The sequence below is a fragment of the Solanum tuberosum genome, unplaced genomic scaffold (genome assembly GCF_000226075.1).
Source record: "Solanum tuberosum cultivar DM 1-3 516 R44 unplaced genomic scaffold, SolTub_3.0 scf00043, whole genome shotgun sequence".
NCBI classification, from domain to species: Eukaryota; Viridiplantae; Streptophyta; class Magnoliopsida; order Solanales; family Solanaceae; genus Solanum; species Solanum tuberosum.
The window spans coordinates 1,485,369-1,513,097 of NW_006238969.1; positions in this window are offsets into that span (position 1 = coordinate 1,485,369).

Below are 27,729 nucleotides of genomic sequence, written 5' to 3' on the forward strand. Positions count from 1 at the left end.
TGGAGGTTGTACACAATTCATCGATATTGATGTCAATGAAACGATCGAGATGGAGGCAAACCTACTAGAAAACACTACCCCTACGTCTAGAAATCAAACACATCCAGAGATTGATAAATTTGAACGACTCATGAAGGAGGCAAATGAAGAACTATATCCTGGATGTAAGAAGTTTAGCAAATTATCCTTTATGCTATATATATATATATATATATATATATATATATATCGTACACAATGCATGTACAAATGGTCAAATGAATCTTTTGATTCTTTTTTTTTTAAAGTTAAATCTGGGCAAAGCCCATTTATTGAAACAAAATAGAGAAAACATTGGCTTGAGTCCAAAAGTGACTCAAGCCCAGATCAAAAACAAGAAACAAACAGTACAGGGGTTGTCGGAACTGTATCCTTCCATAACATCGAAGTTCTTCCATTGGAGATCCAAAATTCGTCACTCTTTTAAGCAAGCATGGAAGATCTGCATTAAACTTGAGTGGTATTCATTTGGGTGTTCAAAGATCTCACAAACACCATAAATCCAAACTCGTTGAAGACTTCTTCAGTTCAAAACTATTGCCATCTTCTTACTTCAAGGTAAGGACCAACCCCTCTATTGATAACTGAGTCAACCTTAATTTGAAGAAATACACTGATCCATCTTTAAATCGTGCAGGCTGAGCTCCAAGGAACTAATACCACTGCATCGAATTTAAGGTTGTCCCAAGTATTTTCCATTCTTGATCGATAAGCGTTTGAGCTTCCGTATATTACACTTTCTTAAGATTGATCATTTCATTTTCTGTCATGTAATTCTGTGGATTAGTTGTTGTTCTGTTCATATAATCGTTTAACTTGATTCATGATTTATGTGTTGATATTTCTTTGTTCTGAGCTTTGGTCTGCCTTGCTTGTCGTCTTGTAATATTGTTCTCGCTTGAATTGGTAACTCTTCATCCGAGGAAAATTGGATTTTTGTACCTGCAAAACCATACACACTGTTAGCTAAAAAATATGCCAATGTATTTCCTTCCCGGAAGATGTATGCAACCACCACCCTCTTCTCCTTTAATATCTTTTGAGCATATCTAATATGCACTGAAATATTCCATGGAATTTCTCAATCGCCATCTAATATCCTTTTGATAATCAATGAATCGGTTTCCATCGCAAGAGGCAGTAGATTATTTTGTATACAGTGATTCAATCCATCCTTGAATGATGTAACTTCAACTTCTAAAGCATCACAAAACTCAATTCTTTCAGCTCTAGCAAAAAGCAAACCTCCTTGGCTATCTCTTACACAAAAAGCCTTTGAACTGCATTGACTATTGTATTTACTAGAACCATCAGTGTTGCACTTATAACTTCCTACAATAGGGCATATCCATCTAACAAATTTGCAAGAAATGATAGGGGTATATGATTCCAAGAATTGAAAAATCTGAGGCCAGGACTTGGGTACATTAATAAGCCATGCATATCTACAAACAGTGAGTAGATGAATATTTTTATTTATCTCTCTCTCCATTGCATTTCTAGTCATTCTTCCTCCATGCTTTATGATATTCCCTTTTTTCCAAATTTGTCATATGATGAATATAGGAATAGCCCTAAACAATGGCTTTAATTTGGAAACACAATCAGTTGTACACCATTTATCTAGGGTCTGTTTAAGTTGAACAAATGGTCCATGTATCCCAGCTGCACCTGCAAATATCACTCATTATGTTCGAGAATCACTGCAAGACACAAATAGACGGTCAAAAGTTTTTTGTATTGAATCTGAACAACAACAACATTCCACTGCATCTGTTATCCTATTTTTAACCAAGACCTCTCCTATGGAAATCCTTTGAAACCACATCCTCTATAATAGAAAAGATACTCTTAATGGAATCCCTTTTCCCCATATATTCATGATTCCCAATTGAGTCCTTTTCCTTTGTCTAATCATGCTCCAAGCACTACCCAAAGAGAATTTTCCTTTGCTGTTTAGCATCAATCATGGTTTGTTTTCTTCTCCTGACTGTTTCACATTCCCCATGACACCAACCACATGATCACATACTTCCTTGTTTAGCAACTCAGCCATCACATTCATTTTCCATGCCTCTAGCTCCATGATTTGATGAGCATCTTCATATCCTTCAGTTGGCTCATGTGTGATAGGTAACACATAGTGCATAGCACCTAGTTGTGTCCAATTAACATACCAAAGAGTAGCTTGACCATCCCTAGGTTCCCACCATATCTGTTGATCAACTTTATCCCTGGCTTGCAGCATTACCTTCCATATTTGAGACCCCTCATTCCATTCAACAATTTGTGGCCTGTGTCATTTGCAGTAGTTGTTCCATAGGAAGTTGGCCCATAAAGATTTCTTGGTCCTAAAATTTCACCAAAGTTTGACAAATAAGGCCTGTAAAACATCAAAAAGAGATCTAATCCCAAGTCCTTCTTCTTCTTCTTTGGGGTGACACATGTCTTCCCAAGCCATCCAATGTTTTGCTCTTCCTTCCTCTTTAAAGTTCCATAGAAATTTAACAAAAACTCTGTTTATATCGTCAATGACACATTTAGTAGGAGTGAGAACATTAAGTAAGTATATGGGCATACTTTGCAAAACATGATTAATAAGCACCACTTTACCTCCAAAAGATAACAATTTACCCTTCCAAAGCTCCAACTTATTCTGAATTTTCTTGATTAGCTCAGCAAAATCAGTTTTCTTTTTCTTGACATGCCCTATAGGACAACCAAGATATATTAAAGGAAACTTACCTCTCAGCAATCCAGTTGTCTCTTCTACTACCTTCGCAAATTCATTATTAGCCTTGCTAAACATCTAGAAGAGGCTCTTTCTCTTTATTAATCTTCTGACCAGACTGATTTTCATATTCCTGCAACACCTGAATTATCAGTTCGAGAGACTCCTTATCTACTGATGCAAATATAATAGTATCATCTGCATAAGCAAGATGATTTAGCTTATCACTCCATTTAGGCATTCCAAAACCCTGAAATGCATTGTTATAAAACAAATGATTCAAGGTAGTGGATAATACTTCAGTTGATAAAATAATTATAGCAGGTGGTAGTGGATCCCCTTGTTTAAATCCCTTTGTTGAATGGAAAAAACCATGAGCCTGTCCATTTATAAGGACAGAATACCAGTTATTAGCCACAATTCTCCAAATCAAATCAAGAACTGATTAATCGAAGCCCATTTGAGATAAAACTCTAATTAAGAACTTCCAATTCACTCTATCAAAAGCCTTTGCCATATCTAGCTTAATCACCACATTGTTAGGTTTTCCCCTCTTTCTTATGTGAGTGATAATTTCTTGGGTTAACAACACATTTTCTGCAATACACCTGCCCTTCAGAAATCCAGATTGATTCTGGGAAATCAACCTTGGAAGTAAGTCCTACAACCTGTTATGTAGAAGTCTAGAAATAACTTTGTAAATGAAATTACTTAAGCTAATAGGTCTTAAGTCTAAAAAGGTTCGAATGAACTCCTTTTTAGGCAATAAGACTAAATTAGTATGAGTAATTGATTTAGGCAATGTAAGCCCCTGAAATAAGGCATGTACCGCATTAATAATATTAATGCCCATAATGTCCCAACAGACCTGAAAAAATGACATGTAAATCCATCTGGACCACAAGCACTATCCCCATTTAACTTGAACACCACTCTTTTAATTATCTCAACACTTGGTATTGCTTTATTCAAGGCATTGTCATGGACTGATACTATTGATTATATATACTGTGCCAAAGTAAACTCCTCATTCACACTTGTTTATGTAAGCTGTTCTGCAAAGAAGTTCAGAACCTCTATAGCAATGTCATCCTCCCCTTATGCCCAAGATCCATCAGGTTTCATGATCCCCTTCAGAGATAGTCTCTTCCTCTTGCCTTTCACTAAACAATGAAAGAACTTTGTATTCTTATCCCCCTCAGTAAACCATTGGATGATAGCCTTTTGTCTCCAAAATTCCTCCTCATAATGCAAGTATAATTTATATTTAGCCTGAGCATGTTGTAGAACCATTCTATTAGATGCAGAAGGGTCCTCCTCAAACAATTTTTCTTTCAATTTAACCACTTCTTCCCTTATCAGAAGTTGTTTGAATATATCACCAAATTTATTTTTACTCCATTTAGTCAGTGCTAGTTTGGTCTTCTTTAATCTCAGCTTCCATTGCACAAAGACATCTCCAGACACCTCAGCTTCCCAATTCTTCTGTACTACCTCTTTAAAATCATCACTCTCAGTCCAAAATTTTAAAAACCTAACTGGTTTTACAAAATTATGGGCTAATCCTCCACATGAAATGAGGACAGGAGCATGATCAGACCTTGTCCTAGCCAAATGTTGCATATCCACCTTACCAAACATATCCAGAAGAGTCTGATTAATGACAACCATGTCAATTCTCTTAAAAATACATTCTCCATCTGCTCTACCATTCCACCATGTAAAAGGACTGCCAGTAAATTGTAAGTCACTTAACTCACATGATTTTATACAAAAAGCTAAGTCCTCATATTCTTGTGGATACACATGAAGACCCCCAATCATCTCCTTAGCACTCAAAACAACATTGAATTATCCACCTACCATCCAAGGTATTGAGTAGTTATACTCAATGTTATATAGATCCTCCCATAGGCTTAGTCTCTCAACTGCAGAGCACTTAGCATACACAATTGTAACCAGGAATTGATTACCATTTTCAAGTGTCAATTGTAAGGTCAATTGTTGATCAGAATCAAATACCACTCCAACTTGGATGTTCTCTTTCACAAACACCCAAATTTGTCCATTAGCACTATAGTTAACATACTGCATGCCCAATCTTTTTTTGAATTTCTCTAGTGTCTTGGAAAGGTTCCATCAAGGCAACTAGAAAAACTGACGATGTATGTTCAACATTTGAACCCTATGGAAAGCATTTTGGGTTCTCACAGACCTTATGTTCCAAAACAAGGCTTTCTGTTTCATTTAGAAGAGGTCTTCACTACCATTTTGGCCTGAGTCCTTGTTGGCTTTAACTCCATTTCCTTCTAGTCTTTCCCTTTCTTTGTTTTAGGTGAAAGGTCTGCTTGTTGATAAACATGCACCTCCAGAAGTCCACCCTCCTCCTCATCATCTTCATCTTCAATAAGTACCTACTTATTTTTCAATAATGTGGTGTCTACCTCTGCATTTATGAGTGCATCCTCCTGTATAATTTGGTGTGAAACTATTTCATGTAGCTTCTCTGTAGGAGTAGATTTCTGAGTTCCAGCATGAATTATGGCTTGCTCATCACTGTTGATCAGTTGTTGTTCTTCCTCTATTCTATACATGTTCTCAATGTCTTGACTAGCTCCATTTTCTATTTGTAGGTTTCGATCTCCTTCTAGCTACAAAGGCAATACCTGGAGGGGTTCTGCATAGCATACGGTGCTTAGCATATTCTCATTCTCCGCTTCCCCTTATTACTGCTCACAACAGTTGTGTTCACAACTTCATCAGTAGATGCTACAACTTCGTAAGAACTTATATCAGTAGTCTCCTCACCCCTTCTTAAGTCCTTGTTTACTGGACATGTATCTGTACCTTTATATGCTTCCTGTTGATTTGCAATACTGTTGTTATTACTAACGTTTATATCTTGTTGCTTATTGAATGAAGTGAGTACCCAATCCTTGGTCGATACTTCTTGATGATTCTTTTGACTTTCTTCTCTTATGGTTTTTAACTCATGTTGCTTGTGCCTTACTGTTTCTATATATTCATGATCAGGCAGCCTTGCATCTACCTCCCTTGCTATTGTTTGTGTCTCATTCTCCACTATGAGCGATCCATTTTCCACATCTTCTACTATGGGTGTCTCATTCTCCACCCTTTCAAGAATAGTAAAAGGGTTTCTATCTGAGGTTACTAGTATGTTTGCCTGATTACAGTACTTTTCCACTTCCTTATTTATAATTTTTCCTGTAGGGTTCCAATATCTCTTGATAATTCTCTTCCTTTTTCCCAAGTAATTCTCATTTTCTTGATCGTCAACTACTTTAATTGTATCTCTGTGTTTTTCCACCTTTGCCCTTGAATGTTAGTCTGTTCCTTTTGCCCCTGATTGTACCTGTGTCCCTACTATTATTAACGTTGTTTTTAATTCTGTGTGCAAGCTTCTACATTCCTCATAGGCATGCCCTTGCACCTTACAATGTTTACAGTAGAGAGGTACCATATCATAATGAATTTTCACCCATTCAACTCGTGATACTTTATTCCCTTCATTCACAATCTCCATTTCCACATACTTTGGAAATTCTGACATTAGATCAACTTGTACTTTTACTCGCGCACAGCTTGGCCTGATTTTGTTTATTGTAGCTGAATCCAATTGTATAGGTTTACCCACTGCTGAGGCCAAAGAAAAAAGTGATTCCTTAACAAAATATGTAGGCTTAAGATCAGGGAATTAAATCCAAGCCATGGCCTGTGTAGTTTCCTCGTCCACTTTAAATTTCTCATCATATATAAGAGACCTCATAAAATATGAATATCCGTCCTTAGGCAGTATATAGTAGATATTTTTTGACATAAGATTTATAAAATCTTCCTGTTGATCCAGTCTTACAAGCACATATAGATTTCTTAGTAAACCTATCTTACAATCTCCCCTAATGTTGCATTGTCTAGGAATAATTGTTCTTAGTTCTTCTAACTTCAGCCACCCATATGAAAACTTTCCAATCACGGCAAATTGGAGATTTTCAATGGTATTCATTCTTTGCACTTCATCTTCTGTCCAGACAATTCTCCGAATACCATTTGCATACATAACTGTCTTCATAGGAATAGGTGTAACTCCTGAATTAGTATTAGACCCCATGTGGTTGACCTTCTTGAGGGCATCTCCATAATTCTCTTTGGCCCAATTGTCATCTTTGTTAGGCATGATCACATGAGGCAATCTAGGATTGTTGATTACTGGGACACTGCTGAGTAATGGAGGAAAAGCTGAATCTTGTAGTATAGACGACTGGCTAGCCCCAATAATGAGATGACCAGTGGCCAGTGTGGCCATGATCATGGTGGTTGCAGGTTAAATTAGGTTTACGGTTGCTGACATGTAGAGAGCAAAACACACCAAAAGGATGACCAACGCATCAATGAAGTTTTTTTTTGTTCTTTGCTTGAATTATTAAAAGATGCGTTGCTAGAAGGGGAAACATTACCTCCTTCATTCTATGAGACCAAAAAGATAGTTGAAGGTTTGGGCTTAAAGTATGAAAAGATCCATGCTTGTCTGATGTTTGCGTAATCAAGACACAACTTCTAATGCAAGTGTCTACGTTTGTTCAATAGTAAAGTAACACAACCAAGGGTTGGGGTCGAGTCCCAAGGGAGCGGTTTCTGAAAAGTAGTGATTAAGCGCGAAAGTGCTAAAGCTAACCGTAGCTAAAGACTTTATCGAATGAAGACATGACAAATCAAAGGGTTTGACACGAGTGTCAATTATCAATGGGAGGCTTGTAAACAAGTAAAGAGCAAAATCAACAAAAATAAAGAGAGATACGAATATGGAGAAGGGATTCTTGTGATGTGATAGGAATACGGGTTAGACTAGACTATTGGGTACATGCTTTCGATAGTGAATCCGTTGAGTACTTGTGACAAGAATATACTATAATGGGGGTAAATTCTCTCTCGAGCAAATTACCCCGAATCAAATGGGTTCCTCTCGGACACCCACTTGACACTTGAAGAACAGCCTCCGCCTTAGCCCACTCACTCTCTCGAGCTGAGTGTGTGGGAGAAGGATTAGGGTTCACTCTCTCGAGTTGAACCTCATGGCTACCCACTCCCACTGGCCATCAATTTAGTAGTCTTAGTTTAGCGACCTCTCTCTCAAGAAAGCTGAAAACACAAAGGTGAAATCGTATTTGCAATTACAATTTCATTAAGTTCCACCACAATTACTAAACGAAATCACACTTACACAACAAATAAACCATCAACAAGCAAGACCCAACAAATAATCTAACCCATATTCACAAAATCACACCACAAGAATTGGGGTTTTAGCTACACATGCAAAAGAGGTAAAAATGTATACCAATCTCAGTTTCCATCAATGGGTATGCAAGATTAAGTCTTAAAACAAGTCAAAAGTGAAGAATTCACAAGACCCAAGTCCAAAATCTTGGAGTTGAAATCCTTTTTAATCTTCAAGTTCTTCAAAACCCTCTCCAAGCTTAGAGAGAATATTCTAAGTCTGATGTTAAAACTTAATAATAAAACTTGAAAATAATAATTCTCCTCTGATACTAAGCTACAAAACTTCAACTAGTATTTATAGTTTTTAAAAATCTATGTTGCAGCGAATCATTCGGCGTCGTTAGTTAAGATCGCCGATCAACTCGGCGATCCACCCTTTGGTAGGTTTCATCGCCATCTTGCTCTATCCTTCAGCATCGTCGTCTTTTGGATCATTGGGCGACATAGTACTTCTTCGCGGAACTGCTTGGTGACACGCCGACTGCTCCTTTTCACCGCCAATTTGATCCCTTCTTTCAGGGCTCACAAAAGGCGAGGATAAGACCTTTTGGCGATTCGCAGAATGGGTTCGGCGATTTTCAGATCTTCATTTCTTCGTTCTTTCAGCTGCCTTTGTTCCTTTTTTGCTAGGTAGTGTCCATGCTTTCCCTCAAACTCCAAATACCTGAAACGTAATGGATTTCATCAGATATTGAGATAAAATATGTATTTGAGGACACTAATTTTATCAAAATATAGCCCTAAATTAGTCCAATTTGTGGACTCATCAACACCCCAACTTAAACTTTTGTTTGTCCTCAAGCAAACTCAAGTTCAGCCGTTCAAAAAGGGTATCTCGAACAGTGTTATGCAAGACTCAATCATGAATGCACAAAACAAGACTCAATTTACTTATGCAAAGATCAAATGTGCACTCAAAGATTCAAGTTGTGACTCACCAATACCAAAGAATCTCATGCTCACAATACTTGCTTCAAATGCAAGTTCAAGCTCAACCAAAGTGTTCAAATGCCCTCACACAAGGAATGATTCCATATTCACACAATGGTTCACAGTTTAAAGCTTCAGAATGAGATGCAACGCTCACACTCACAAAGAAGAACACAATGCATAATTTCACCCATAGGTTTTCCCGTATTTTCCAAACAACACTTGCTTCAGCTCACTCAAGATCAAGAAGGTCTTTTCAAGGCTTGTAATGGGGCTGAGTGCAAAGGTATGATCATTTAGGTTCAGTGACTTTTATACTCATGAAATGTGGTACTCACAATACTTCATTTCCTCTTCCTTCATCATTTTCTTTAGTGCTCATAAGTCATCCTATTATTCACTTTCCATGAATTGTTTGGAAACACCATTTCTTTTGTACTTTATTCCACAACTTTCTTTCACTCTTTTTCTTTCTCTTTTTTTTTATATATATGGAGGGGTTCCATTTTTCACAACACCATGGGTTAAAGGAGACTTTCCTTGCACTTCTTGACTTTCCCTTTTGTTTTCACCACACCCCTAACTTAGGCCATTCAAACAAACCACAACTTCATGAGGATTATGGGTAATAGATAAAGAAAGGTCATTTATTTCATCAAGTTTCTTCGAAAGAAAGGTAAGTCTCAAGGGGTGTTCAAAAGAGGTTCACACACACTCACAAGGTAGGCCACAAAAGAGGTATATATCAAATTGGCTCACACACTCTTGGAAGTTGGCTAATATCATATCAAGAGATAGCATCACTTAGTTGACCGGACCAATGGGGCCAATTCTAGGATCCATCATGCATAGTTCACAGGTAAGCTCATCACACTAGGCATTGACACTATAAGTCAAACAAGACTCCACACTTTTTCTAGTGTGCAACGATCATCACAAGAGACTCAATTCGATACTAGGCTAGTCATAACGAGATGAAAAGAGTTCACATATTGTCTATGCAACTTCATTTGGCCTCATCGTAGCCGCGCATTCATGTTCGTTCGATTAACAGCACTATTCAAGTCTTCGGTATTGATCGGAACCGAGACTCAAAATTTGCAATAGAACAGCCACATTCAATACATCAGAGGTGGCAAAAAAAAATTATTTTTATTGGACGGGTCAAAATCATTTTGCAATTTAAAATAAAAGGAGTCACAAGCTCAAACATCCACAGAAATCAGTATAATAACACAATAATAGCTCACAACCCGAAATATATAATCAAAAAAAATATGCACAAAGGTGGGCCTCACCCCACCACAAACAAAAATCATTTTTCCTCAAATACGAATGAAAGTATCCAAAAGTAAAAGTAGGTAAGACAGAGAAGGAGGTAAAGAAAAGTCTTGTCTATGCAGTCTCTCCATCTGTCGGGGCCTTAGTTCCTGGTGTAGTAGTGTGGACTTGGGCATTAGTGCCCGGGGTCACCTCAGAGGGAATAGAAGTGTCAGATCCACTAGGGGCTGCTGTGGACGTCTCAGTCGAGAATGTCTGGATCACCGGCTTCACAATTGTCCCCACAAGATCTGACAAATCTCCAAATATGCTCTACTCTCGGCTCTCCATCATCTCCTCCTCATGTACTGCTATCATCTCCTCGTCGGTCTCTGCATCCGACTCCTCATATGTTGTGCCACCCCTCTGTACATCTTCGGTGGTAGCTGGAGGAATCCCTGAGGTCTCAGGAGCATCCTCGTCATCTGCACCCCGCATCAATGAGGTGAAGTTGGTGGACTTCAAATAGTCCACGTCCTTCCTCAAATCTGCTAGTTCGACTTTCAAAGCCGAAACCTAGGATGTCTTCCCCTATTTGCTCTCACAAGTAGTGACTCTAGTAGCTAGATCATCAACAGAGGCCCTAAGAGGGGTCAATACAGCCAAGATAACACTATTGATCATCCCCGGAATGGATCTCTCCAACCGAGTCTCTCTCACATCCGATGAATAGGTCAGCTGTCCCATCTTCAAGATCATGGCCTGAGTAATCCTGGCAGGCTAGGAGGAGGAAAAATCACCTGGGACCATTGAAGAAGAGGAAGGATCAGATGTACCTGAAGGCTCAGAGGTCAAAGTATGCGAAGGTGCTTCTGCTGGTAACGAGTCAACATCAACTTCCGGGGAAATATCTACTGGAGCTGCTCTTCTCTTGTCAACCTCCTCTCGTGTGAACTCGACCTCAATACACCGGATGTCAGTGGAGGAAGATGGGGTGACCTCAATATCCCTCGTAGTGTCCCGAGGTACTCCAGCACGCTGGCACAACTCCTTGATCAAGACTGGGAATGACAGAGAAGTCAGCTTCTATTTGGCCCTCATGACCATCTATTGTTAAATCAGTAACCCCAGATCGATGCGCCTCCTGGACATGATAGAACCAAGGCAAGATGCCTTAGGATAGTGCAAAGTGTACTCATTCTGGGATGGCATGATGGTGCTGCTGATGAAACCAAACCTGAACCTGGCAGCGATATTCAAGTCCCTCTTCTCAATAGGTGCCCCTGCATCCATCCACCTCGGGGTGGTGTCAGAAATAAGAAGAGTCACCAACCCTTCAGGTAATCTAGGGATTGAATAATAGGCAACCCTTCGTAGGGAAGTGCAGAGCGCAACGGTCTACCCAATACAGTGTTAATATACTCGTTGTGGCACTCAACTTCCTTGCCTCTGACCATGACCGACTTTACCGGTCTAAACTCTCTTGCCTTCTTCTTGTTCTTGGGTACCAACTCCCCATAAGCTGTGTAAAATTCCCTAACCCAAGAAGGAATGTAAGGGCCTCGGGGACTTGTGAACTGCTCAAACTCATGGTATCGAAGGGTGTCAATCACATCAGGATGCTTACCCTCAGGCCCTCCGTAGATAATAGCTTCTCCTCTAGGATTCTCCGTACCCCCTGACCTTTCAGTCTGTTCAGTAGTCTAGGAGGAGGGACGATAGGGATTGCAGGGGCCACTAGAGGTGTCTGCGCTGGCACGGAGTCTGTTGCCGGAGGAGTGGCAGCTGAGGGAATATTGGTGGATGCGGATTGAGATCTGTCGCGGAGTTCATCCCTTCAGTTTATCAGAGGCTGCTCATCTTCTGTTTTTGAAAAATTAGCTTGGGTTTCAATAGCTATTCCTTTTCTAGTTGTATGCTTCTTCCTTTTACCTTTATCTCTCGGTGGGAGTTCTTCTCCTCTCCTCTTTGGAGGATTCGACCCTCCCTCGTTTATACTTATGCCCTGCGCTTTTATCTTGGGTGGCATGATTAGATTTGTACGTACCATATCTACAAAAGATCGGGAGAAATTAGGAGAGAATCAAACACAAGCACAAAAAATCTATTGCAAACAGGCTCGCCGATCCAGTCGGTGAGTCGCCGAACCTTTTTTTGCGAGATAGATCGGGCTCGCCGAAGGGATTGGCTTAAAAATTAAGGCAAGTTGGCTATGTGAAGGTCCTTTCAGCGAATTGCCTACTCCTTTCGGCGAGCAAGGATTTGTCCGCCAAAAGTTACAATGCAACAAGAATTTCAGGGGTGCAGACAAAGGGCGATTAATCAGACTTTCGGCGGATCGTCGTGTGCTTTTGGTGACCTCAAGCTTTCTTGGCGAAAGTCACAGAATCCAACAATATAGATAGCATGAGATTAAAGGCGGTATAGGGTTATTAGGCGAACTGCCAAGTGGTTTGGCGAGCTCGACCCAGCTCGCCAAACAGCCTACGTGCCTATTTCCAACCTACTTTCTCGAATTCAACCCTGCAACCCCCGATAAACAAATCAAAGCATGCACTAATGAAATTCAAACAAGACCCGTACTACCCATCACCCCGGGATACTCAGATTTTTCCCGGTTTTACCAAATTTAGCCATTTAACGATATTTGCTCTTAAGAGTGTTGTCACCCACTCTATCATTGAGCAATTTTCGTCGTTTCGCACAAACATGGGTTACTCAGACTTCACCCAATTAATCTAAATGACACGCAAGCACAACTCAATGCAAATTCATTCATTTAAAAGCACAACAATTATGGGCGTTTGACAATCAAAACAATAAGGGCAAGATTTGCAAATTGAAATAGGCATTTACATATTCTAATTCTATTAGAGAGGCCCAACACCAACAATATGATAAAATTATTGCAAATGAGTACAAAATTTTTGAATGTAAACTCGGGATTCGAAAACCAACCTTAAATGCCGATTAAACCGCGATTGAAAAGTTAGGCTGCAAAGAAATCCTAGTTCCGAGCACCAATCTACCACTAAAATACTAATGGAATATAAAAGTATTGAAAATACTACCTTGGTGTGAATTTGTGAAGTTTTTAAAAGCAAAGGAAAGTGAAGAAGTTCAAATTTTGAAACCTTTGGCCATTATAAACCGTCTAGTTCGTTTCCATTCGGCGGCGTTAGTCGCACTCGCCGATCCACTCGGCGACACACCGAGTGGTAACTTGCTCTGCCATTTTCAATAGGATCATCAGTTTCTTGGGGGTCAAAATGGCGGTCTGAATCGAGATCGCCGAATAGGTTGGCGACACGCCTAACTGCTTCTTGAGCTCGCCAAGTTTTACAGGCTCTGAATTAAATTTGAGTTGAGCCAATCTGCAAGTCGAGTCGGGCACGCCGACCTCTTCGGCGATATGCCGACTGGACCTTTTTCTCACCAATCTTCATTTTCTGAACACTTCCCGCATTTAAACCTGCACCACTAACACACCATTATTTATAAAAGCAAACTAAAGCATTTAATACCTTGGGGATGCAAGTCCTTACTCACTCTCCAATAGTTCATTTGAGTGAAGATGAGGCACTGCATAACTCATGAGTGTCCTGATCAGCTGGATCGATCTAGAATGGGAGCCAATCATTTGATTCAACACTTCAATATTCTCCTTCATCTCTTCTAACATTCGATCTTGTTCAGTGATCTTTTGGAGAATGATTTGGAGTGTGTCCTCGACACGATTTCTCTCCCTATCTCTAGATTCTTTCCGCTCATGAAGGGGTATGTACCTCCATTGGCTCTTGCACTGGTTTTCTACCTCTGATATTTTGGTGGCTAACTCGTTCAGCTTAGTTACCAGTATGGTTAACATGAAGTCCATCTCGACTTCTTGATTCGTCTCAACCGAGTTGTCACCATTTCCCTTAGCCATGCTCAGGGTATCTACCTACATCAACAACTTCAAAGCAAAACAAAACAAAAAATAAAGTTAGTAAACTACGATTATCAAAAGAAAAATTCATCTTAACCAAAAATTTTCACGTAACACCACTCCCCGACTGCGGCGCCATTTTGATGTTTGCGTAATCAAGACAAAACTTCCAATGCAAGTGTCTATGATCGTACAATAGTAAATTAACCCAACCAAGGGTTGGGGTCGAGTCCCAAGGGAGCCGTTTCTGAAAATTAGTTATTAAGCGTGAAAGTGCTAAAGCTAACCGTAGCTAAAGACTTTATCAAATAAAGACATGACAAATCAAAGGGTTTGACACAAGTGTCAATTATCAATGGGAGGTTTGTAAAAAGGTAAAGAGCAAAATTGACAAAAATAAAGAGAGATACGAATATGGAGACGAGATTCTTGGGATGTGTAGGAATACGAGTTAGACTAGACTATTGGGTACATACTTTCGATAGTGAATCCGTTCAGTATTTGTGACTAGGCTAGATTATAGTGGGGGTAACTTCTCTCTTGAGCAACTTACCCCGAATCAAATGGGTTCCTCTCGGAAACCCACTTTCCGCTTGAAGAATAGCCTCCGCCGTAGCCTACTCACTCTCTCGAGGTGAGTGTGTATCAGAAGGACTAGGGTTCACTCTCTCGAGCTGAACCTCATGTCGACCCACTCCCACCGGCCATCAATTTAATAGTCTTAGTTTTTTGACATCTCTCTCAAGCAAGACGAAAACACAAAGGTGAAATCGTATTTGCAACTAAAATATCATTAAGTTCCACCACAACTACTAAATGAAATCACACTTACACAACAAATAAACCATCAACAAGCAAGACCCCAACATATAACCTAACCCATATTCACAAAATCACACCCCAAGAATTGGGGATTTAGATACACAAGAAAAAAAGGTAAAAATATATACAAATCTCAGTTTCCATCAATGGGTATGCAAGATTAAGTCTTAAAACAAGTCAAAAGTGAATAATCCACAAGACCCAAGTCCAAAATGTTGGAGTTGAAACCTTTTGAATCTTTAAGTTCTTCAAAACCTTCTCCAAGCTTAGAGAAAATATTCTAAGTCTGATGTTAAAACTTAATAATAAAACTTGATAATAATAATTCTGCTCTTATACTAAGCTACAAAACTTGAACTAGTATTTATAGTTTTCAAAAATCTGTGCTGCAGCGGATCATTCGACGTCGTTAGTCGAGATTGTCGATCAACTCGGCGATCCACCCTTTGCTAGGTTTCATCGCCGTCTTGCTCTATCCTTCAGCATCGTTGTGTTTTGGATCAATGGGCGAGATAGTACTGTTTCACAAAACTACTCGGCGATACGCTGACTTCTCCTTTTCACCGCCAATTTGATCCTTTATTTCAAGGCTTAGCACACTGGAACAAAAGGCGAGGATAAGACATTTGGCGATTCGCTGAATGGGTTCGGCGATACTCATATCTTCATTTCTTCATTCTTTCAGCTGTTTTTGTTCTTTTTTGCTAGATAGTGTCCATGTTTTCTCTCAAACTCCAAATACTTGAAACTTAATGGTTTTTATTAGATATTGAGATAAAATATGCATTTGAGGACACTAATTTTATCAAAATATAACCCTAAATGAGTCCAATTTGTGGACTCATCACTGTCCCAATGACTGTATGCTTTTAAGAAAGGAGTTTGCCAGTATGGATGTCATTGAATGCAAAATTTGTGGATCTTCTTGTTGGAAAAATAATGCAAAGAAAATTCCAGTCATGGTCCTAAGGTATTTTCCTTTAAAACTAAGACTACAAAGATTATTTATGTCTTCAAAAACTTCTAATGTAATGCGATGGCATCATGAATAGTGAAACAAATATGCGATTCTACAACATCCGGCATAGTTCGAAGCTTGGAAATTTTTTGATAGTAAGTATCCTGAATTTGCGGGAGATCCTCGCAATGTTTGCTTGGGATTAGTTTCTGGTATATTTAATCCATTTGGCACAATGTTCCAATTAGCGAACCCTCTTTCGTACCTCCGCCTTTCCCTTCTAGTCATGGTCACCATTTTGTTATCACCGCTACAGACTACTTCACCAAGTGGGTGGCCCGGGTTCAGCCTTTACTTTGAATTAGACTTAGGCTTTAACGGGGCTTCTTCCTAAATATAAATTACCAATTTATTTCAGACTGATGCAAGGCTTGAATAGACAGGAAGAGATGGCATATTACTTGGCCAGTGATTTTAATTCCATATAATCTTCCACTGTGGATGTGCATGAAATAAGAGTTCTTTATTCTTTCCTTACTTATTCCTGGACCAAAATCACCTGGCAATAATATTGATGTCTTTTTGCAACCATTAATAGAAGAGTTAAATGAATTCTGGAGTGTTGGAGCAGAAACATACGATGCGTCTACAAAGGAGACATTTCAAATGAGAGTAGCTCTCACGTGGACTATAAAAGATTTTCCAGCATATGGTACTCTTTCTGGATGGAGCACTTCTGATCGGTTTGCAAGCCCTTCTTGCAACATACGCACTCAATTTAAAAGGCTCAAACATGGCAAGAAATTTTGTTTTATGGGGAACCGACGTTACTTGAAGTCTGGACACAAATATAGAAATGATGCAAAATCATTTGATAGAACTAAGGAAACAAGACCTGCACTTTGCACAATATCTGGGTCAGAAGTGCTGGATCAAGTTAAAGATATAAATTTTACTCTAGGCAACTCAAGTGAAGAGGTAAGTGGGGTGATGAAAAATACATGGAAAAAGATGAGCATATTTTTTTATCGTCCTTATTGGGAGTATAACTTGGTGCACCATAATCTTGATGTAATGCACATAGAAAAGAATGTTTGCGATAACATATTATATACATTATTGGGTCTTGGTAAAAAGTCAAAAGACAATATTGAAGCATGGTTGGACTTGAAGGAGATGAAAATAAGACCAAGCTTTTGGACACAATATCGAGCTAGTGGGAGAGAATATCTTCCTCCTACTTATTTCACTGTCTTCAAATGAAAAAGGTATGTTTTATGAAGTACTACAAAATACCAAGTTTCCAGGTGGCTATGCCTCTAATATCTCACGTTGGATTCGAAAGCGAAAGATATCTAGACTAAACACTCATGATTGTTATGTTATAATGCAAGAACTTCTTCATCTTGCCTTGCGAAGATCAACATATAAAAGAGTTAAGTCTATTTTAATTGAACTATGCACATTCTTTCGTGTTTTATGTAGCAAAGTTCTAAGACTGGAAGAGTTGAAATTACTTGAAGAAAAAATTCAAAAAACATTGTCTACTATGGAGAAACTCTTGCCGCCGGGATTCTTTACTATTATGGTACACTTGGTTACTCACTTGGAAACTGAGGCTAAACTTGTGGGTCCAGTACATTATCATTGGATGTACCCAATTGAGAGGTATGAAGATTATCACTGGTTCTTTATTAGATATATCTTTAGTTGTTAAATATTATAATATAAAACTAATAACATTACTTTATTCCATAGGTACTTGGGTACTTTAAAATCATATGTTCGTAATTGTGCATGTCCACAAGATTCAATAGCAGAAGCATACATAGCAAATGAATGTTTAGCATTTTGCTCACGATATTTGGACGGTGGAGACTCAAGGTCTTATTGTTCAACAAGATGCAACGATGAAAATGAAAATGAGACTAGTAAAGACGAATTCCATTTTCCTACTATTGGAGAGTCATGCGGTGCAATAGATGTATATAAAATGGATGAGAAAACATTATTGCAAGCACATCAACATATGCTTTTCAATTGTGAGTCTGAGGTGGTTGAAAGTTATAAAAAGTAAGTCTTATATTTATTGTTGATTAAGTGTATACTAATTAATTTGGTAACAAAATTTATATATATGAGTCACATGAACAGAGAACCTATTATTGAAATCCAAAGATCACACGTAAGCGCCGTTTGACACAACATCAACTTGATCGTATGCATTTCAATACATTTAGTGAGTGGTTCAAGGAGCAAGTAAGTAGTAGTACTATGTTCTTGGTTACCTTAATTATTGTACTTGTCCTTATATCCAAATTTATAGTTGTATCTTTATTTGGATAGGTAAAAGAATTGGAGGTCACATCTGATATCATAAAGAATATTAAAGCTCTTGCAAAAGGGTCGAGTTACATTGCAAAAAGATTTAATGCATATGATGTATATAATGGGTATCGGTTTCTAACAAAACAAAGTATAGAGTACCTAGAAACACAAAATAGTGGTGTTATGGTTGTTTCAAAAAACAAAAGTTATGCAAGTTCAAGCGACAATGCTCCAAAGTTTGCAAATATATCATATTATAGTAAATTGAATGACATTATGGAGTGAAAATACTATGAAGAATTTAAGGTTGTCTTATTTAAGTGTGATTGGGTCGATGTAACCAAAGGTAGAGGAATTATGGAAGATGACGTGGGTTTCACAGTTGTGAATTTTTCATGCTTGGCTGATTCTGGCATTCGATACCGTCATGAACCCTTTATTTTTGTTGAACAAGCCCAACAAGTAATATTTGTGCAGGGACCTCATGATCATGAATGGTTTGTCCCTAGGTTAATTAAACCTCGAGACATTTTTGATATGGGAGAGGAAAACAGTATGCAACTCAAGTCATCAATGAATAGTTATTCCACTGACTTGGATATCTTAGAAAATTCCCATGTTCCAGAATATGAGATTAATGATTGGGTAAGAAGTGGGGTCGATGGAATAATAATTGATATGGAAGTCCATACTCAAGCTTCTCTGTAACACCTTGGATTTGAGAAAATAGAATAATGCAGCTTTCCAGGACTCGGTGCAAGAACCACGAAAGCCACTGATGGTATGTGGTCTGACTCACGGTCCGTAGGTGGGGTCCGTCATTGGGAACCAAATGTTTATGGTCTCTGACCCCACCCACGGTCGACCAGGATGGTTCGTGGTTGGACCTACGGACCGTAGGTGATGGTCAGCAACCAGTTAGAGGGAAATTTTTGTTAGGTCAACTTCAAACGGTCATAACTTTTAGCACAAAAGGAACTAGGTGGCCCATGACCCACCAAATGATAGATAATTGAATCCTCTTTCCAACACCATCGAGTTTGCTAAAATCCCATCTTCGAGTAAAATGTTATGCTCGTTTTAGTGAAGCCATGTCGGGCTGATCATGAACAACGAACCCAAATGATGGCCGGTAGGTCAAACGATGGACCGTCGTTCCCTCCTTGGATGGGCTTCGTCAGAATTAAGTCAAGGTTGTTTTGGTCCTTTCCCTATACGTTGGGAACTTAAACGACATCGTTTGATGCCTAAACTACGTTATTTTACTCATAATAAAGTCTAATAACTTAGTCAGACATACTCAGAACCTTTATTCACCAAAAATCATCCAATCTTGGAGAAAAAAGGAGAGGAAAAGTCCATCAAACCTCCCAAGAACAAGAAACAGTGTTCTTCAAGTTTCAACCCCGAAATCGAAGGATTTCTCCGCAGATTTCATCACCAAGTATGTGGGATTTCACTAGTGGGTTCCTTTCATCTACTAGGTCCCTAGAATTCAGCCAGTTTCTTGATTCTACATAGCTTGTTTAGACCTAGGGTTTGTAAAATCTTGGGAAATTATTATGATTTAAGCTGTTATATAATCCATAGTCTAATTATCAGTTTTTTTTGGAAAGTTTGCTTAATTCCTTGTATCAAACTCAGAACCCTAGTTTGTATAAATTCTCTTAGTTCATGAATTATACTTGCTAGGTCAGTTAAACAGATAATCATGCTCTAGATTTCGAATGTCACATTATCAGTATATAAATGTTGCATTCTCAGATTGCATGTCAGTATTTTGAGCTATTCAGTATTTCAGTTACATTTGTGTCATACACATATTCAGTTGGGAGTAGACTTTGCACCGAGTTGGACTAGGGTTCAGCGTACCCTCATAGTCCTAGAACTACGTGCCCCCATAGGATTATAAGTCCCCTCTGTTGGGCATTAGATTTAGTGATCACGCCTATCATGCCCTTATACCCCTGGCAAGGTAAATTGGGTCCTCTCGATGAGGCATATACATTGGAACCTACATTAGCTCACGTGGTTTTATGTCGGTTAATAGTAGCTCCCACAGTCAGACTCTTAGTGCATTTGACCAGGTTTTCAGTATATACTTCAGTATTCAGTTCAACATGTTCTTTTCATGATTAGTACTTGGTCATTGCATTCAGTTTACCTTTTCAGATATATTTCAGTATTTACATTCTTACTCAGTTTATGTCATTGTTCAGTTATGCTTTGTTTAGCTTATATATGTTTGTTCAACTATTATCTATATCTTGCATGCTCAGTACATTCCAAGTACTTATGCATACTCTGCCTTACATTCTTTCATGATTTAGGTTCAGGTATTCAGCATCCAGATCCTGCATAGATTGGTTCCCGATAAGTATTCAACAGCTTTAGTAGTGAGTCCTTGTACTTCAAGGACAATATATATGTCTTTCATATTCAGTCTTTTATTTCAGTTTTTAGTTTAGCTAGAGTTAGCTGGGGGCATGTCCCAGCAACTCTAGTTAGTAGAGGCTTTTCAGACATAGTATTAGATTCAGCTTTACATTTGAGGGAATGTTCAATATAGTTGAACTCTTAGTAGCTTTATATATATTCAGCTTTAGATTTGAGGGAATGTTCAATATAGTTGAACTCTTAGTAGCTTTATATATATTCATATCAATATTGGGTATTCCCTATCTTTCAGTTATCTACCATTTTAGCTTCCACATAATTTATGTTTTATTCAGTTATTCTCAGTAAGCTTGATATATGCCAGACACAGGGTTAGCTTGGGGTCACTCGTGATCCTAGGTCCCGTATTACGTCAAGGGGGTATCCTGGGGGAGTGACATTCTCCAAATAATGGTGAAGCTAATCTCGAGGGAGGAAATGATATCAAAAATGAAAGTGATCCTGAATGATAAGTGGTTATTATAAATATATATTTTGCAAATGTTATTAAAGAACCTTTAGGTATTTATTATTTTTTATATAGAAATTTGAATAAAGTATCTTTGCAGATTTGCTTTCAATATGAATCATTTTATAGCAGTTGAATGTGAGTTAGCTGTAAAATTTTCATGTTTGTGTTGGTTGATTAGTGAATGTTTTGAGTGAACTTTATGTGCATGTCATGACTCCACAAATTGGACTCATTTTGAACTTTATTTTGATAGAAATAGTGTCCTCAAATGCTTATTTTGTCTCAATATTTGATGAAAACTCTTAAGTTTCAGGTATTTGAAATTTTAGTGGAAGCATGGACACTTAGGCACAAAAAGGAACAAAAGGGCTGAAAAGAACGAAGAAGTTGAAGTCTGCGCATCGCCAAACATGCTTGGAGATTCGCCGAAGGGATGCACTCTGCCCTTTGTTCCAGTACGCGAAGCCTTGAAGGAGCAGAATCAAAAAAGGCAATGAAAGGAGCAGTCGGCGTTTTGCTGAATAATTTCGCGAAGCAATACTATCTCACCTAATGACACAGAGCACGACCATGCTGAAGGCTAGTTAATCGGCGATTTCGACTAACCTCACCAAAAGATCCGCCAGCACTATTTTCTGAAGTCTATAAATACTAAACTTGTTATTAATTTTTAAGGGCCGAACATTTATTTTAATTTTCACAATAGAATATTACTTTTTGGGATATTTTCTCTCAAGTTTGGAGAGGGTTTTTGGGAGCTTTGAAGAATGTAGAATTTCATCTTCCCCAAGTTGGAAGTGGGTCTTCTCCATTCTTCTTCCTTTGCTTAAATCAAGGTTTAATTCCTTATACCCATTTGATTTTAGTATTATTTTAGGTATATTTTTTATTTCTTGATGTGTGGCTAAGAACCCCCATTCTCGGGGTGTGATTTAGCAAATATGTGTTGATATTGTTGTTGGGTCTGCTTACTGATACGATAGATGTATTTTAATGGTGATTTCACCTAGTGGTTGTGGTTTAATTTAATGGGTTTGTAGTTGCAAATACAAAACCACCCATGTGTTTTTGGCTTGCCCGAGAGGGAGGTCGCGAAACCAAGACCGCTAGACTGATGGCCTAAGGAGTAGGTCGACATGAGGTTCAGCCTGAGAGAGTGAGCCATAGTCCCATATCCTAACACTCAGATCGAGAGAGTGAGTGGGGTAAGGCGTAGGCCGGCCTTCATGCGGAAAATGGGTGTCCGAGAGGAACGCATTTGAAATGGGGTAAGATGCCCGAGAGGGAACTTATTTCCATCTAAAGTTTAGCCTAGTCACTATTATCTTGCAAATTTCCTATCGAAAACATGTACCCAGCGATTTATCTCAACTTGTATTGCGGTCACACCCCAAGAACTTGTCCCCATACTTGATTTTTTTGTTTTTTCTGTTGTTTTTTACTATTTGTGACAAAAACCCCATTTGATATTTGACTCCTTTGTGTCACCCCTTTTAATTTACAATGTTTTTAATCGTTAATGTCTTTAGCTACGACTAGTTTGAACTTAATTTTATTTTTCTACTAATTCTCAAAACCACTCCCTTAGGACACGACCCCAACCCTTGGTTGGGTTACTATATGATCGACGATCGTAGATACTCGTACTGTAGGTTAGTGTCGTTGGTCACGATAAGCATCAAAATGGAGCCGCTGCCGGGGCATGGTGTTATTTGAAAAAAATTAGATTAGTAGAATTTTTGTTCTTCTTAGTTGTAGTTCACTAACTTAATTCTTAGTTTTGTTGTGTGATTTGTCGGAATCTAAACAAGTGAAAGCGAGAAATATTTAGGAGCTAATGGAGTTTCCTCCATTAGAGGTAATGATGTATTGGGATCTTATCCTAACCTTCAAGCAATTGGAGGATGAGCGGATTCATGAGACATGGGCAAGATTCAATGAACGGCTAACTCAATGCCCCACTCATGGAATTCCCGGTACGATCCTCCTTGATTGCTTCTATCGAAGTCTTGGCCCCAGAAACAAGATATTGATTGACCAACTCCTTCCTGGTGGGACATTAAAGCAGTCGTATATAATAACAGTCCAACTATTTGACAATATGGCTAAAATGAGCCAAGAGGTTGAAAAAGATCTCTTGATGACCGCACTAATGACTCTAATGGATGAGTTAAAAAGAAATATGGTGAAGGTCGAAGATCATTGCAAAAGGAAGGACAAATACATTCCCCCCATAATAGAAGAAACAATGAGAGCAAGGAGATCAAACGCATCGAGGGAATGCTCTCAAAATTTCTCCGCAAGGTGACCGAGCAAGACAAAGAGATGGAGGGATTGAAAGAAGACTTCGAAGGAATGAAACGAATTATTTGGACTCATTCTAAAGTTGTCCAATTGCTTGAGGACCTGATGAATCATGCGTTGCCTCAACTCCATCCACAGAGAAACAGGGGGTGGCCTAATGAGTACATGGCCAACCCCAACAACGAAACTTAAGCAATGACTTGCGTCGTGCCACGATGGTAAATAAGGCCCTTCTTGGGAGGCAACCCAAATTCTTAACCGTTTAGGATTTTACTTTTATGAATAATGGTATGTAACGTTGCAGGTTAAAACGAGGAAAGTGTGGAAAATTTCAGGTTGGCGAGCAGAAAGTCCATTCCGCGAGTTGCCAAACAGGTCTGTGAGCCTGACTGGATTTGCCTTTTGGCTCAATACAAGAGTTGTATAGAGCCTGTAAAGCTCCGCAAACTCAAAAAGCAACTCGGCGCATCGCCAATAATTTTGGCGATCTCGATGCAAACCGTCGAATTCACCTTCTGAAAATTGAAGATTTTAAAGAAAGAGCGGGATAAATGACCTTTCGGCGAATCGCCGAGTGGGTTGGCGAGTGCGACTAACGTCACCAAATGGACACAAATTGAACAGCATATATTGCCAACAGTCATCCTTCTTCATTCTTTCTCACTTTCAAACTCCATAAATTCACACCATGTTAGTAATTTACATTCTCTCACCTTAAAGTAGTACTTTAGTCATGGATTAGCGCTTGGAACTCGGATTTTCATTGCCGCCTAGCATTACAATTTTGTTTACTCATCAAAAAGGTTAGTTTCTAGAAAACCCTCTTTTTCGCTTTTGAAAGGTTCAACCTCATCTGCAATCTAGGTGTCCATTAATGCATGTTAGATTTCTCTAATATGAGTAGAAATTTTTGAATGCCTGCTTCTAATTTGTAAATTGGGGCCTATCTGTTTTTACTGTTAAAATTCCTTTTTGACTCTACTTACCTTGAAACTAAATGTTGTGAACTATGCATAATGGGTGTTGACCATGAATGGGTGCTATAGGTCTGGGGCTGAATTTCATTAATACATAGTTTAATTTTGTTTTGGAGGTTTGTGCGTTCAATTTTGGAAAGTGAGTTGAATCTCAGGCGTTAGGTCAGTCGGCGAGCTAAGTTGAGCTCGCCGAATCACTCGGCGGTTCATCTACTAGCCCTAAATAGCCCTTAATTTCATATCTTAAGCAATGTGGACTCTGTAACTTTCGGCGGACATATTCATGATTGTGAAAGAGGTTCGGCGATTCGCTGATTCAATCGGTGACTCTGTCTGCAATTATGTGCTACAATGTAATTACTAACTATTCTCTCTAACTCTTTGCAGATATGGCCAAACGATCCACCAGAGGAAGGGAAAAATAAATTGTGATCAGTGAAAATGCACCTCCACCCAAGGGCAAAGCTACCACAACTTCAGAAAGCAAGGGGAAGGGAAAACCTTCGAATTATCCGACGCAAGCTCTGACAGCACAGGTTTCTACACCACCGAGCCACCCACATATAACAGTGAGATTGCGGAGTCTGATGAAGACTACCAGACAGAGGCAAGGAGGGCTGAGTTACGTTCCAAAACGATACATGATACACATCGGATCAGAAATAGTCAATCTACCACTCCAACTCCTCTAGCTTCAGAGCAAGCATTAGTGATGGCACCTACAGTACAAGGTCCCTAACATGGATCAACGAATAGATCAATGGCAAACGGTCTAAGAACGATCATTGAGGAGAAACGACTTTACATAGATGGGGATATTGATAGGTATCCAGAGGTGATGGAATGCCTGAAACACCACAAGTTCCAAATCTTCACAAGGCATCGTGGTTCTTACATACCAAGCTGACTTAGAGAGTTCTATGACACATACAGTGCATTGGTACCTCAACGAAAAAGGTTAGTCTCATATTTTAAAGCAGCTAACTATGTGGTTGTCAAAGGAAGGAAGGTAGCATGTGACAGTGATTCTATCAACACAGCTTTGGGTATGTCCGATAAGATTAATGACCACTGCGAGCATTTTTTCAGGACACAGAAGCTGGATGCAATGAAAAAATGATTAGCTCCGCTAGTCTCAGATGATAATGCTCCGACATGGTTAGCAGAAGGAGTTCCAATTGAGAAGAAAAATCTAAACATAGTTGCACGATACTGGTTCGGATTGATCAGCAGCACAGTTATGCCATCACAAAATGAATCAATCCTTCGTCATGCTAAGACAACTTGCCTTAGATGCATCATGGAGAAAGCAGGATAAATCTCGGGATGATCATTGCCTCTGAGATCCATATGTGTGCAAAGCAGAGCCAGACGTCTCTCCATTTCCCGGTATTAATCATTGAATTATGCAAAAGAGCTCGAGTACCTAGAGATGCAACGAAGGATGTGGAAGTGGCTGCCACCACATCCACTAGTATTCGGAAGATCGAAGTCAAATTTCTTAAGGACCAAACAGAAAAGAAACTGAAGGAAGCTGTGGCCACTAGATATATACCTGCAGAGGCATCTTTGCCTACTCCGGCCCCTGGGACTCACGTATATCTGGTGTCATTACCACTCCTTCTGCCCTTACAGGTCCCTCTGCTACTTCATTACCACCCAGACCTATGGCTGTTGTTGCCTCCTGTGAGACGATCTCTCAGGCATCCTTGATCTGAATGGGACAGCATGCCAAATTTGCTAATTGCCGGACTGCCAACATAGAAAGCTCCATTCCAGGCATGATTCAGGTTGCCCTCGACAATGTTGTGAGACCACTGAGCACTACTATCGATGCTCTAGAGGCCAGGATAGTAGTGTGTGAGCATGATCAAGGAGCCACAGAGTAAGTAACATCCTTAAAGGCCACCATTGTAGAGCTGAAGAAAGATGTGGACTACCTAAAGTCCACAGATATATCCATGATCTTTGGAGCAGTGGAAGTTCCAGATGTACCCGAAATGCCTCAGACTACCACAGGATATGGAACTGGAATGGAGCATACAGTTAATCCTGAATCAGAAGCAAAAACTGATGAAGAGATATTTGAGGAAGTTACAGCGGATGACATAGCTGAGACTGAAGAGATCATGATAAATGTTGTTGTGCAAGCTTCTTTGGCAAAGTCTCCTGTTGCGGGATCCAGTGGAGCTTGTCCTTCTGGTGGTCACTCCAGATATTGATGCCATGACAGATGGAGCAATCGCATAGCCAGGATCATTTCTTTACCTCTCTGTTAGTCTTACTTATTTTTAATTTTGGATACTTTTATTTGCATTTGAGAACAAATTGTGGTGGGGTGAGGCCCACACCTTTTGTGCTCATAGTTGTGTTTTGTGTATATATTTCGGTTGTTCTATTTTAAATTGTGTTAAATACTATTTTTTTGTGGATGTTTGAGCCTGTGGCTCCGTTTATTTTTATTTGCAAAATGATATTGACCCTTCCGAATTTTTTTGAATTTTTCGCACATTTTTGCCACCCCTCGTGAGGTTATGTGGCTGTACTTTTGCAAAAAATTTGAGTCCCGATTTCGATCAATACCGATGACTTGAATAGTGCTCTCAATCGAACGAACAGGAATGTACGGCTACGATGAGGCCAAATGAAGTTGCATAGATAATATGTAAACTCATTGCATCTCATTGTGATTAGCCATTTATTGAATTGATTCTTTTGTAATGACCGTTGCACACTAGCGAAAGTGTGTAATCTTGTTTGACTTAAGTGCCGATGCCTTGTGTGATGAGCTTACTTTAAACCTTGCATGAATAAACCTAGAATTTTCCCTGTTAGTTTGATTGATTTAGAAAGGTGTGCTTTTGAAATGATCTTAGGCAACTTTAAAGAGTGTGAGCCAAATTTGACATATACCTCTTTTGTGGCCTACCCCTGAGCGTGTGAAACTCTTTTGAACACCTTTTAAGCCTTACCTTTCTTTGAAAGAACCTTGATGAAACCTAGACCATACTTGATACACTACCTATAATCCTCTTGATTGGTGGTTTAGCGAATACCCAACTTAGGCCAAAAGCCTAAGTTGAGGGTGTGGTAAAAATGAAAAAGAGAAGTCAAGAAGTGCAAAAAAAATCCCCCTTAACCCCTGGTGTTGCAGAACAATGGAAACCCTTCGAAAAAAAAAACATATTTGTGGAATAAAGTACCAATGAAATTGGGTTTCCAAGCAATCCATGGAGGTGAATAAAA